Raw genomic sequence first — 11,103 nt, 5'->3', positions numbered from 1 at the left:
GAAGTATGAATTCTTTTATGCCTCTGGAGACCACTACAACTTGCAAAGGCTGTATCACATTGATTACATTCATAGGGTTTCTCTCCAGTATGTGTTCTTTTGTGCACTTGGAGCCTATTGTTTTGTGAAAAGGCTTTCCCACACTGATTACATTTGTAAGGTTTCTCTCCAGTATGTGTTCTTTTATGCACCTGGAGATTACTGCAGTGTGAAAAGGCTTTCCCACACTGATTACATCCATAGGGTTTCTCTCCAGTATGTGTACTTTTGTGCACATGGAGACTACCGGGGTGTGAAAAGGCTTTACCACACTGATTACATTTGTAGGGTTTCTCTCCAGTATGTGTTCTTTTATGCACATGGAGAGTACTGGGGTGTGAAAAGGCTTTCCCACACTGATTACATTTGTAAGGTTTCTCTCCAGTATGTGTTCTTTTATGCTTTTTGAGACTACTGTGTTGTGAAAAGGCTTTCCCACAGTGATTACATTTGTAGGGTTTCTCTCCAGTATGTGTTCTTTTATGCACATGGAGACCACTGGGTTGTGAAAAGGCTTTACCACACTGATTACATTTGTAGGGTTTCTCTCCAGTATGTGTTCGTTTGTGCTCCTGGAGAATACTAGTGTTTGAAAAGGCTTTCCCGCACTGATTACATTTGTAGGGTTTCTCTCCAGTATGTGTTCTCTTATGCCTTTGGAGACTACTGGGGCATGAAAAAGCATTACTACTTTGGTTACATTCATAAAGTTTCTCTCTAGTATGTGTTCTTTTATGCATTTGGAGACTACCCTGTTGTGAAAAGGCTTGACAACAATGATTATAGTCACAGGACTGCTTTCCAGTATGAGTTCTTTCATGCTTTCGGAGATCACTGCAACATACAAAGGCTTTATCACTTTGATTACATTGGTATGGTTTCGCTCCTGTTTGTGTTCTTTTATGCATTTGGAGATTTCCATATTGGGAAAAGATTTTCTCACCCTCATTCCATTCATAGGGTTTCTCTCCAGCATTTGTTTTTCTATGTAGGTGGAGTTTACTGTGTTGCAAAAAGCCTTTACCACATTGATTATATTCACATGGTTTCTCTCCACTCTGATTCCTTTTATGCCTTTGAAGATCAGTGTGATGTGTGAAGGCTTTACCACACTGGTTACTTTCATAGGGTTTCCCATAAACATGTGTTCTTTCATTCCTGCAAAGATAATTAGGATATGTGTAAGCTTTACCATAATCATTACAATGATGATCTATTTGTCAGTGTAAATTAAGGTTGCAATTTGGCATAACTGTAAAATAAAGGTTCATATTTACATTTTATCCCTTTGTTTACATTCATAGTTTCCCCCTTTATTGTGGGTGTTTTGTACCCTACAAGATACCATTGATTGGGAGAAACTTTATTACATGCCTCACTTATAGCATCATTTTTCCATAAGTGGTTCATCACATATTTAAAAAGACCTAGAAGAACTCAGCTTTATCACAGTGAATGCATTCATTTAGTTGTAGTCATACTGATTTTGTAAAGTGAACCATCATAAACACAACAATTTCCAGAGGGCTTGTAATCATAGTGATTTTTTGTAGTGTGATTTATTTGACTTTATTTTCAATGAGTTTGGAAAACTAATTAAGTAATTAGTTTAATTATTAAAAATCCCCTGCTCAGACTAGACTTTATGAATGTGATACAAGTTCATGATTTATTTGTTATTAATAATGAATGTATGAAAACATGAACAAATATAAATTTATACTATGGTCACTATCATGTGTTCTATTGTACACAAGTACAGTGATGTTTAGAACGCAATAACTTATGATAATATACATCAGGAAAAAGCCTGCTCAGGAAAAGTGAGCTTTGGTGAATCCTTCCCAAAAGTACCTCTACACAGATGTAATGATGGAGACCTACAAGATCATCACTGCTACTAGAGAGACAATGAATAAAATTTAACATTTTATTAATATATTTTTTTATGATTAATGATCAATAAATTAAATATAAACGTGCACCACATTAACAAAGTCTGAATTAAAGAAGAACTACATATCTTCTACTTGTTCTGGGAAAGATAGTTACATTTCTATTTTCCATATCTTTATGCTTACATGACTTGTATCAAACTTGACAAAAAATATACTTATTAAAAAAAGGACAACAAGGGATCCAAGATGGTAGCGACCAGCACACATCATATCTGAGAGGACGAGTATCTGAACTCTGAAATTGGTGAGTGGAGATGCAGCTAAAGCCAGGACATCTACATTGATGCTTCCTTGGTGAGAAGGGACAAAACATGACCTGAGACCATTTGGATCCATGTCATCCAAGGACTCCTCTGGGGACTGAGAGTAGGAACATTCAATCCCTCTGCACTTACCCTTGGCAGGTCTCCCTTCTCCTTAGCCGAGGCAGCCCACAGTGCCCTGCAGCTTCTAGCTAATCACACCCTGCTTCCTGACTAAGACAGAAGGAGCAGGCCTCCTAAGTCCTCAGCGGCAGTTGCTGGCTATACCAGCCTTCTATGTCCCAGGTCCACAAGCAACTGTATTGGCCCTTCAGGGCCTCCCAGCCAGTGACTGTACCAGCTTCCCAGACCCTAACTGGAGGGCAGCTGGCTGTACAGGCCACCCAGGACTGCAGACCGCTGTAGGGTCTCCACAAGGCTTCCCATCAGACATCTATACCTGCCTCCCACTTCTGCAGCTGTCGCTGGACTCCCCCAGTGGACTGTTTTACCAGCTTCCAAGTTTTGCAGCTGCAGCACCACTGAGCTGATAGAGCTCCTACACCCACATTTGCCCAAGCAGGGACACATCTGGGAGTAGAAAACTGGGGGAAACCCTGTGTTCTCTCATTAGACCAAAGAGCTCTGAGCATGCCTTAAAATGAGTGCCTGCAGAGCCCCAGATCCAGGGTCCCTCTATGCTAGCAACCAGACATCGGATCCCTCCCACCCACATACCCACTGTGGACAACATTGGTATTCTTGGGACAGTGTTCTCAACATGGAAGCCCCTGTTCTGCAGATTTACCAGTGGACTCCAGACAAAAAACTCCTGGAGCCTATGCAGAGCTACCAGTGGCCTGTAGAATAATGAGATAGTCAGGGAATCTGCACACGTGCATTGTGTCTGCCAACTCTGGCAGCATAAACAACCACACTTGTGCCTGCACTATCCCCAGCAACATATTCCAGGCATTTACACTCTTTAACACACTGTCCTTCAAGGCACAATTCCATGCACAAGCTTGCTCACCCACATTTGTGCTTCTATGCTTGTGGATTTTCCAACACACACACTCAAACCTGTGGACCTCTCCCATCTTCCTGAAGAATACTCCATATACCAGAGAAAGATGTAACCAGTCTGAACTACAGACTTCAAGAACAAAAAGTGAAGAGTACAGATAGGCAGGTGGCCAGTGGTCAGTTTAGGAACACATCCAACAAAAATCAGGACATCATGGCTTCACCAGCAAACCCCCCCCCAAATGAATGGATACTCTAATTCATCAGAAACACAGGAAAATGATTTTGAAGCTATACTTATCCATTTATCACTGGATAACCACACAAATGGAGGGAAATAAAGAGGAAATGACGAAAGCTCTTAAAGAAATACAGGCAAACATAGCCAAATGAAGAGAGGCACAAGTAGAGGCACAATTAGTGCCATATAGAGAGGACACCAGCAAAAAATAGAGCCCATCACAGAAAGACAGAAATCCACATTCAAACAGATGAAGGAAATGGTGCAAGGTGTGAAAACAGAATTAAAACCAATAACAAAAACACAAACAGAGAAACCCCTGGAGCTGGAGAACTTATAGAAAACATCAGGAACCACAAAAGTAAGCATGACCAATAGAATACATGAGATGGAAGGGAGAATCTCAGGTACTTCAGATACACTTGCAGCAACTTAAACTTCTCTCAAAGAAAAAGCAAAATCAGAAAAGTTGAAAACACAATCATTCTAAGAAATCAAGGATACTCTGAGAAGACAAAATCTATATAAAGAACTAAGGAAGTTAAACAGCAAAAAAAATCAAGTAATCCAATTAAAATTGGTGTACAGAGCTAAACAGAGAATTCTCAATAGAGGAATATCGAATGGCAGAGCAACACTTAAAGAAATGCTCAACCTCATTAGCCATCAGGGAAATACATATCAAAACGACCTTAAGATTTCACCTTACACGTATCAGAGTGGCTAAGATAAAAACCTCAAGAGACAACACATGCTGGAGAGGTTGTGGAGAAAGGGGAACCCGACTCCACTGCTGGTGGGAATGTAAACTTGTACAACCACTCTGGAGAGCAATCTGGCACTTTCTCAGACAACTAGGAATAGCGCTTCCTCAAGATCCAGATACACCACTCCTAGGCACATATTCAAAACAGGCTCAAGTACACAATAAGGACATTTGCTAAACAATGTTGGTAGCAGCCTTATTTGTAATAGCCAGAACCTGGAAACAGCCCCGATGCCCCTCAGTGGAGGAATGGAAGCACAAAAGAGGTAATATAAAATAGACTATTACTCAGCAATAAGAAACAAGGAAATCATAATAAATGCAGGTAAATGGTGGGATCGGGAAAAGATCATCCCAATTGAGCTATCCCAGAAGGAAAAAGATGCACACGGTATATACTCACTCATACAGACATATAATATAGGATAAACCTACTAAAATCTATACACCTAAAGAAAATAATCCAGAGGGAAGACTCTTCCTAAACTGCTCAATTCCTATCCAGAAAGACAAAGAGGATGGACATCAGAAGAAGGAGAAAAGAGGGAACAAGTCAGGAGCCTGACATAGAGGACCTCTGAAAGACTCTGCCCTGCAGACTATCAATGCAGATGCTGAGACTAATGGGCAACCTTTGGGCACAGTGCAGGGAATCTTAGGAAAAAAGTGAGAAACAGTAAGATTTGGAGAGGACAGGAACTCCATAAGGAGAGCAACAGAACAAAAAATCTGAGCACAGGGGTCTTTCCTGAAACTGATAATCCAACCAAGGACTGTGCATGGAGATAACCTAAGACTCCTGCACAGATGTAACGATGGTAGTTCAGTATCCAAGTTTGTTCCATTGAAATAGGAATAGGGATGTCTCTGACATGAACTGATTGGCCTGCTCTTTAATTACCTCCTCCAAAGGGGGAAGCATCATTACCAGGCCACAGAAGATGACAATGCAGCCACTCCTTATGAGACCTATTTGACTAGGATCAGAAGGAAGGAAAAGAAGACCTCCCCTATCAGTGGACTTGGGGAGGAGCATGCATGCAGAGGGTGAAGGAAGAGAGGGATTGGGACAGGAGGAGTGAGGGAACCACAGGGGGAATAAAAAAGGAAAAAAGTTTAATTAATAAAGAATAAAAAAAGAAAAAATCTAAGAATAATAGGAATAGATGGAAAAGAAGATTCCAGGCTCCGAGGTCCTGAAAATGTTTTCCAGAAATTCATGGAAGAAAATGTTCCCAACTTAAAGAAAGAGATGTCCATTACCACAAAAGAGGCCTACTGGACACCAATAGACAGGGCCAGGATAGAAACTCAAATCACATCATAGTCAAAATGTAATCTACATATAAACAAAATGAAGAAGAAAAACCACCTGATCATCTCCTTAGATGCCGAAAAAGTATTTGACAAAAATCCAACACCCATTCAAATTTAAACTGTTGGAGAGATCAGGGATACAGGCCCATACATAAACATAGTGAAGACAATATACAGCAGGCCTATAGCCAACATCAAACTAAAGGCAGAGAAACTTCAATCAATCCTACTGCAAACAGGGAGAAGGCAAGGCTGCCCACTCTCTCCATATCTCTTCAACACAGTACTTGAAGTCCTAGCTACAGCAATACGACAACTAAAGGAGAGAAGGGGATACAAATAAGAAAGGAAGAGGTCAAAGTATCACTAATCACAGATGATATGATAGTATACATGAGTTACCCCAAAAATTCAACCAGAGAACTCCTTCAGCTGAAAAACTCCTTCAACAAAGTGGCTGGATCCAAAATAAATGAAAAATAATCAGAAGCCCTCCTGTATACCAAAGACAAAAGGGTTGAGAAATTAGTGAAACAACACCCTTTACAATAGCGACAAATAAAAAAGTACCTTGGTGTGACTCTAAACAAGCAAGTGAAAGACCTCTTTGAAAAAGCTTCAAGTTCCTGAAGAAAGAAATTGAAATCACAAGATGGAAAGATCTCTCATGCTTATGGATCCATAGGATTAACATAGTGAAAATGGCCATCCTGCCAAAAGCAATCTACAGATTCAATGCAATTCCCTTCAAAATAGCAACATAAATCTTGCAGACCTGCAAAGAACAATTCTCAACTACATATGGAAAAAGAAAAAAAACCCAAATTGCCCAAACAATCCAGTACAACAACAATTTGTCTGTAGGTATATCTATCCCTGTTCTCAAGCTATACGACATAGCCATAGTAATAAAACCTACATGGTATTGGCATAAGAACAGAATGGTGGATCAATGGAACCAAATAAAGGACTCAGAAAAAAAAACACACACCTACAGTCACTTGATTTTTGACAAAGAATCCAAAAGCATACAATGTAAAAAATGCAAGCACCTTCAACAAATGGTGCTGGTCTAACTGGATATCTACCTGTAGGAAAATGCAAATAGATCCATACTACCCACTCTGTACAAAACTAAAGTCCAATTATATCAAAGACCTCAACATAAAACCAGACACACTAAATCAGTTAGAAGAAAAAGTAGTGGCAGAAAAGCCGACAGAATCAGAAAAATATTTGGCAGAATATGATACATGCATCTCTCACGAGACAAGAATGGAAATGAGCTTCTTAAGGGGTACTACATGAAGATGAAGGGAGTTTTACTGGGACAGTAATAGAAAGACAGGTTGGAAGGAGAGAACTGAGGTCAAGATCAAATGAGCCAGAGAATAAAAAAGACCTGAAGATTGGAAAAGACAGATGGAGTTAGTTTGAGACTATACAAAGCAATTAGGTGACAGCAGAAAAGCCAGATTTAATAAGGAAGCTAGGAGAGGAGTTTGAGCCAGAAAAGCTGAAATGTATCAGCCATCTATGAGCTCAGAAAGAACAAGATAGGGTGTGTCTATTGAGCAGTAATTCTCAGAAGCCAAAAAACTGCTAGGCCTAAAGTAGGTTGTATGAAACCTAGAATCTGCCCTGCCCAGGCCTAGGGTAGCAGACAGAGGGGCAGTAATCTTTGGAGACCATGATTTCTGGGTTGAATAAAAGTCCTTTTTACAGTAATATCTGTTTAGCAAAGGTTTCACTGCCTTCATTCATATCAAAAAGCCTTGAAAACATAAGGAAAATAGCTTACATTGAGGAACATGAGTTTGGGAGAATTTAATATTCCTTAATACTCTAGAATATTGGATTCTTTACACTATTGCTTTCCTTTGAAATTCCTGGGACACATTGAAAATTTTTCACAGGTATATTTATATCAGCATCCATGAGATAATTACCTTCCATATCTTCTAGAACGTTGACACTGTTCTTCAATATTATGGTCTTCCCAATTGTAGCCTAAAATATATACCAGAAAGAGTTGATATTTTACTGAAAATTAGGGAAAATTTAACTTTCTCTCTTCAGTGAACTTTAGAAACATGATTGATTTATTCTCCCTGATTCCAATTGAAATTACATAAGAGCATCATTGAGAAAAATCAACAAAAGATGTCCCCTTTACCTTAATAGTGAAAGAAAATTCACTGTCTTACCTATGGCTGTAAGGTGCTTGTAGGTGTCTATCATCACATCTTTGTAGAGACTCTTCTGGGAAGGATCCAGCAAAGCCCACTCTTCCCGAGTGAAGTACACATTCACATCATCATAGGTGATAAAATTCTAAATTATCCCAAACATGGGTATAAGAGAAAGCACAATAGTGGCAACAATGTAAAAGTATACATCATCGACAATATATTCATATAATTCTGGATCTTCCCTGACTTACCTCCTGACAGAGAAGTTCTGATGTACTCACCTGGTCATTTTAGAAGTAAACTAAATGAGGAGGTTCATATCATTTCTGCACCTTTTGAATAGAATATAGCCTTCCAAGAGAAACGTCAATTAACAGACATAAAGTAAGCAAGGCAAGGATGCTGATGAACAGTACAGACCGCAGATCACAGAAATTGTATGCACAATTACTAACTACAATAATTATGGACAAGCAGGATGTATTGGCTCATGACTTTGATTCCAGTAGTCAGGAAGCAGAGGTATGTGTATCTCATTGAGCTAGAAGCCTGTCTGGCCTCCAAAACAAATTTCATGACATCCAGATGAGGTAAAGTTAAGGCCTTTATCTGCTGCAAAAATCATTCAATTAAGAAAGATACAAAGAACTACATGGCATTTCTGAAGTCCCTACAAAAATTATATATTCAATACAGTTCTGTATCTATCTTCCAGAAACCTGAAGTGTCCCAGTTTAAACTCTAATATTAATGAGAGCTTACTAAAAGGGAATTTGTGTTCAAACAGGTACAAATGGACAGATGAAAACATTAGTACTGGAATAGCTGGTCATAAATGAGCAACATAAGGCAGTTGAGGTGGCTCCGCAATGAAAAGCTGTTGTTGGTCTTACCAATAACTGGGCTCAATTGCCAGTGCTTACATTCAGGCTCACAAGTACCCATTACTCCAAATTCTGAAGTTCTGAGGCCATTGGCTGACTATTGTGAGGACCAGGTACACAAGAGGTGCATAGTCACACATACAGGCAAAATACTACTCGTATTACTTCATTTAAAAACTCAAAACAAACACAAGAGGTAGGAAGAATGTTACTCACTTGCAATTCAATGACACAGAAGTCTCAGGAAGTATTAATGTCATGAGTATATGACATCCCGAGATAAAGAATATACTCTCTGGCAAATATTAAAACATAAGGGTGGATTTGGATCAGCACAATAGCATATGCTTGCATGGAGTCTAAGGTGGTATACTGGGTATCTTCCCCAATATATTTGTTAATTGAAACCCAATTCTCAGGATCTTCCCTAGTGCTCTAACTAAACACATGTGGCTCCTTCCTTTCCATACCATCCAGCAAACAGAACACCATGAATACAGTAGCCAAGCAGGCCATTAAAATAGCAACACTCATCCCACACTTTCTGAAACTTCAGAGTGCTAACAGAACCCCAAGAACAAAACTCCCACACATCAAATCAGCACTTGGCCTATAATTGCACCAAACCCAGATGCCTAGACACCAGTTTACGGATAGATTCAAGAACAGTCAGGTAATATGTCACCACCTGAGCTCAGCTATATTACCACAGCAGGAACTAAGTATCTGAAATTGACAAAACTTTTTACAGAAACATAAAAAAATACATCTTTTCATCATTTCATGAAACATCCATAGCTTTGCGCAGTGGCAGTATCATAGCCAATGATGTTTATCCGAGGCGCAATTATTGCTAATTGAAATATCCTTTATAATTGACCACATACTCAAACAGAATATAAGTTTTTAGAGCACATTGAAGTAACATCCTGTATCCTATCAGACCACCCTGGCTTAAGGCTGGATATATATAGCATCAGAAAGAACACAAAGCTTACAAACTCATGGAAAGTGAATAACCTTTAAACAAGTGAAAAAAAAAGGTTTCAAACAGAAATAAAACATTTGAAAAGCATAAAATTCATAGAAAATAAATACATATCACATGCAAACTCATGGAAAATAATGAGGAATGAAAAGTGATACTAAGAGGAAACTTCATAGCACAAAGTGCCTACATAAAGATACTGGAGAACATTCATACCATCCATGTAACAGCAGACCTGAAATGTCTAGAAGAAAAATATATAAGCACACAAAAGGAGTAGAGATCAAGAAATTATCAAATTGAGAGCAGAAATTAAAAAAAATTATATAAAGAGATGATAAAGAATCCAAAAAATAAAGGTTTGGGTTTGGGAGAAAATAAAACAGATGGACACACTCTAATCAAAACTAACTAAAAGAGAGAGAAGATATTAAATTATAAAATCAGAAACTGTGTTAAGAATTTTTGTTTCTTTAAAATCCCACTCATGTTATGTGAATGTGTTTTTCTTTTAACCCCAGGTGTGGAGCCTGAGGCTGCTTCAGTTTATCCACAGCTGTTACATATGATTGTCTCATGCTCTAGCAGGCCTGTGGTTTTGTCACCTGCACATAGTTATTTCTGAGTCTTCTGGAGAAATTTCACATGACAGAGCCATGAGAGGGCCCGGGGTCTTTGAAGAAGGAAGAAGCTGCTGCTCTTCCTGATGCTGTTTACCCACAATGCTACTCTGTTTGTTACTGCTGGTTTGTTGGACTGCTGGATATCCTGGTGACTAAGAGGTATTGCCCCAAAGAACCTGGCCACCCTAAACCTCACAGAGTAGCTTTAAGGGACTTAAAACTTTTTCCCTTCTAGCTTTTGTTCTCTTTTACCTAGTCAGGGTGTTGGAAGGAATAAAGTTTCGAAGGGAGGTAGACATTAAGAAATGGACAAAGAAAAGAGATTCAAGAAAACAGTTCCATTTGCTGTTTGAGTGGACTTCTAGAATCCAGATGACATAGACTGGTAATGCCCTAAAGAAGTCAATTGCCGTAACTCATTTTGTGTTCTCTTTCAATAGCTTAAATTGTGGCATTCCGGCTCATTTCATTCCAAAGCAAAATGTTTGCTTCTTAAAAAACAAAAACAAAAACAAAAAATACTAAACAACCTTTGACCCGTCCCTTCAAGGCATCTGTTCCCATGCTTCATCCTTTAGGTCACCTGTGCCTGTGTCCTTACATCAAAGCACCCACTACTGTGTGGCTACATCTGAAAGCCAACACCCATTTGTGTTCTCCTGGACATATTTTTTCAGACAAAGATTACTTCAGCCTAGAATGATGAACTTCTGGTAGTATCTCCATACGTGTCTTCAAGATATATTAATAGCAATAGTAATAAAAACTACCTGGGGCTGGCATAGCAATAAGCTGAGTGATCAATGGAAACAAATAAAAGACACAGA

General features: G+C 39.0%; 1 pseudogene; it reads left to right on the top strand.

Annotated features, from left to right (window-relative positions):
• The first annotated feature begins 9,461 nt into the window (after positions 1-9,461).
• LOC132651386 (U4 spliceosomal RNA) lies at positions 9,462-9,588 on the top strand (annotated as a pseudogene).
• The last annotated feature ends 1,515 nt before the right edge of the window (positions 9,589-11,103 follow it).

This window comes from Meriones unguiculatus (assembly GCF_030254825.1).
Source record: "Meriones unguiculatus strain TT.TT164.6M chromosome 13 unlocalized genomic scaffold, Bangor_MerUng_6.1 Chr13_unordered_Scaffold_60, whole genome shotgun sequence".
Lineage (NCBI taxonomy): Eukaryota > Metazoa > Chordata > Mammalia > Rodentia > Muridae > Meriones > Meriones unguiculatus.
Note: the sequence above shows the minus strand (reverse complement) of the source record. Positions and strands in the feature narration are given on the sequence as shown.